Genomic DNA, 4227 nt, shown 5'->3' on the forward strand with positions numbered 1-4227 from the left:
TCGCTATGCGTGCACAGGGATTACACGAGGTCCCCGACGGTGAGCTGTTCAGTGCACCCCATTCCCCGTGGCATTTGCTTTTCCACATCTGCATGGCCTCTGAGGCTGGTGACATGCCACCAGCTAGTCCCCAAGGCCTGCCTGCGCCGGGCCTCCCTGGGCAGAGGTGGTTAACTCTCCCTCACTCTTCCCTGCCTGGGTCTATCCTCACCCCACCAAACAAGGCCTGGAGTCTCCTGTACTCTCTGCCTCCCTCTCCTCCTCAACCACCTTCTCAGCCAAGAACAGGCCATCTCGAGAGGTCTGTCTGAGGCACACAGGCCTGGTGTCCTCCCATCTCACATTAATTTTAGTAATAGTGATGACCCTAGACCAGCTACCATTTATTCAGCAATTTACCACGTGCTGGGCACAGTCCACCTTCCTTGACAGAGCGGATCTCAGTCAAGTCCCCCCACCCAAAACGCCATTCCGCATTCACCATCACTGCCCGCGATGCACAGGTGAGGAAACCGAGGCACAAGGGGCTCAGTGAGTGACCCTGGTTGTGGTGGCGGAGGCAGGATCTGAACTCGGGCAGGCTGACTCCAGGGCAAAATCATCTCCAAGTTCTTGCACAGGAAGACACGCTCGGCAGCAGCCAAGAACACGGAGGAGGAAGGAGGCACCGCACTCCCTGCGAGTGGGGCCACTCACCTCCCCAAGTTCCAGCGCCACTGAGAGCCAGTCAACCCGGCCCCGACTGTGGAAGGCCCCACCTGTGCTGAGTGCAACAGAACGGTGGCCCCAGAATACAGTCCCAGGAGAGATGACATGTTATTATTCTTGCTGGGGGGCTGGGCTAGGCTCTGGGGTGTGCGGGGTGACCAGACTGAGTTCTTCCTTGACGGGCACCAATGCCAGGGAGAAAGGTGTGTGAACGGGCCGTCTCCATACAGGTGGCATGTGTGATCTGTGGAGCATTTACAGCCTGGGTGAAAAACCTCGACCCCCTAAAGGGCAGGGGCTATCACTGCATTCAGGAAATCCTCTCACCTGCACCCCAACCCCGAGGGCCTGGCCCACCTGGGCACTGAGTACATCTCCCAGGAGTGCCTGGGAGGTTCAGAAGGGGCAGGACAGACTGTTTAGTCCTGGATTAGTCCCCAGTTCTGGGGCTTGGGCAAGGCCATTCTACTTCTCTGCACCCGTTCCTCCATTTATAAGACGAAAATGCTAATAAAAAGCATCTGCTCACATGGTGTATTCTAGAAGACTAAATAATATATTGACTGTGCCGGGGACAGTGCAGTAAGAATGACTCAGAAAGAATTGCCATTATTATTATTGTTGTTGTTGGTTATTATATAAATGAATGATGGCCATCTAACTACCTCAGGGGTAGTCGGGGATTTACTTCTTAGCCTGTACTGTGTATGGAGCGTGTGGGGTGGGGGCCACACCGCATGGCATCATGGGAGTTTTTTCAGCCCGCTCTGCAGACTTCCATCCATCTCGCAGGCAGGAGAATGGAAGTGAGGAGGCTCGGGGACCGGCATCTAGGGCAACCCACGAGGCAGAGGCAGGGATGAAGGGTGTGGGAATGCCTCTGACGCAGTGCACCAGCGGCTTGGGGGTGACAGGGAAGAACAGAGAGAAACCTCTCTGTGTCACCGCCTGCGGCGCCTCCAGCTCAGCAGACTTCTCAGCAGGCCAGCTCCCCAGAGCACCTGACATTGCATTCCTTTCCCTCTTTTTTTTTTTTCCTTGAGAAGCAGTGAGCATTGTCCTGGGGATGGGGCTGGTTCTTGAAGCAGCTGAAATCATCGTCCCCTCCCTGAGTGGCCCCTCAGGTCCTGATTCCCCAGATTAGGGGCCGCCAGTCCCCCTGCAGCCATTTACCGAGAGTCTGTCTCCTGGGCTGCAGCCTCTTTGGGAGAATAAACCGAGTGACAGGACTTTTGCCATGAGAAGCCCTGTGTCCCCGCTGGGAAACAGTTCTGCACAGCGAGGTCAGCTCTGGTCTCCTCCCAGCCTCCTCGATAAAAGCCTTGCCTGGTTGCACCCCACTGCGTCCCGCTGCCAGGCCCTCACCCCAGGATCAGGCCTCCCACCCATCTCAGTTCTCTGGGCCCTGCCATGACAGGTGGTTCCGTCAAACTTGTATTTGAGACGTGGCTGATAGATACAAAAGTCCAAAGAGCAAGAACAAATGCACACATATCAACAGACCCAGAACAATGGTTAACATTCTATCGTATTTGTGCCTTTAGTTCTTTTTTAATAAAGGCAATAAAAATTAAAGATAGAATTGAAGTTTCTTTTATCTGCTGTAGAGTATCATTTTCTGACCTAGAAACCATAATTGTGAATTTAGAATGTGCCCTTCTAATTCGGTTTTTTTTAAAATTTTTTTATAAAGTATTCCTTTTTTAAAGACTTTATTTATTTATTTATCCTTAGAGGGGAAGGGAAGGAGAGAAGGAGAGAAATGTATGGTTGCCTCTCATAAGTCCCCTGCTGGGAACTGGCGCAACCCAGGCATGTGCCCTAACTGGGAATCAAACCACGATCGTGTGGTTCACAGGCCTGAGCTCAATCCACTGAGCTACACCAGCCAGGGCTAATTTGGCTATTTAAAAAAGTGTTTTTAGCCCTGGCTGGTGTGGCTCAGTGGGTGGAGCACTGGCCTGCAAACCAAAGTGTCACAAGTTCCATTCCCAGTGAGGGCACATGCCTGGGTTGTGGGCCAGGTCCCCAGTAGGGGGCGTGTGAGAGGCAATCATTCATTGATGTTTCTCTCCCACTCTTTCTCCCTCCCTTCCCCTCTCTAAAAATAAAATAAATAAAATCTTTAAAGAAAATTTAAAAATGTTTTTAGTGGACTTCACTTTTTTAGAGTGGTTTTAAGTTCACAGAGAAGCTGGGAGGAAGGTACAGAGATTTCCCATATACCCCTGCCCCCGACACTGCCATTACCAACCCCCCACCAAAGTGGCACATTTGCTACAATCCACGAACCCGCATTGACAGGCCACAATCGCTCAGAGTCCACAGTTGGTATTTGGGTTCACTCTGGGCATTGTATGCTCTATTCAAAGATTAGACATCTTTGAACAGATGTCTAATGCGGCAGTGCTTCTCGGCCTTCTCCATCTCGTGGTGCACATAAACTATTCCTAAAATTCTGTGGCACACACAAAAGTACATTTTTTGGCTGATCTGACAAAAAATAGGTATACGTTTGACTCATTCACACCAGACAGCTATTATGTTGCCGGTTGCCATTTTTTTACTTGACAATCTAAGGGGAAAGAGGTCAGCGCCCTGACTAAGTAGTCAGGTTTTGCATGTTTTAAAAATTCTTGCAGCACACCAGCTGAAAATCTCTGGTACCTCGTATAAGGACGTACATCCATCATTATAGAATCACAGAGAAGTGTTATTGCACTAAAGACCCCTGTGTTCTGCCTCTGTATCCCACCCCCCCAAGACAGGTGGTTTCAGTTAAATGTTGCCAGTGATGTGTCCCTCTTGGCCCTCAACGCGTCCTCCACGTGATGGCTAAGGCCCTTCTTTCCCATTATCTTGGGCACTTGCCATCAGCTGCAATAGGGACGCCTGCAGGAGGAGCAGGCTCAGGGCGAGGAAGAGCGGGGCTCAGTCGGTGCGCACTATGTCTAAGGTGCCCAAAGGCTTCCGAGGGAGGTTGTCCAGTGGCAGCTGGAGACCCACATCTGGAAATTCAGGGAGAACAAGCAGGCTTGTGGGGTGCAGGAACGAGCACCTCCTTAACTTTGTGCCCCAGACAGTCGCTTTGTGCCGGGTGGGGAGGAGGGGGCTGTTCCTGTTTAATCCTCACTCTCTCCAGAGGCTGCCCTGGAGCCCAGCGGGAGTGCCCCCTCCCATGTTCATTCTCCCACCATCTCCAATGCTTACTGCACAGCTGCCTGTGAGATGCGCTGACAGGGGCACCCTGTCAGCTTGCCATGCCTCTGTGTCAGAGTCACTCTCAGCTTCATATTCTCCTGGAGTGTCAGGGATGGCCTCCCAGCCCTGCCACCCCAGCCAGACAGGAGCACCATTCCCAGCCCTGACGCCCAAGTCCTGGGACTGACTCCGTCTGGTCCAACCTGGGTCACAGGTGCAACCCTGAACCAATCACTGCAGTCAGGGGAATGGGATGCTCTGATTGGTGAGATCTTGATCAAAGGCCTACCAGGGCCACCAATGACTTTGCTCTGCCTT

The sequence above is a fragment of the Sturnira hondurensis genome, unplaced genomic scaffold, assembly GCF_014824575.4.
Source record: "Sturnira hondurensis isolate 20B ecotype Veracruz unplaced genomic scaffold, ASM1482457v3 Scaffold0004690, whole genome shotgun sequence".
In the NCBI taxonomy this organism is placed as follows: Eukaryota; Metazoa; Chordata; class Mammalia; order Chiroptera; family Phyllostomidae; genus Sturnira; species Sturnira hondurensis.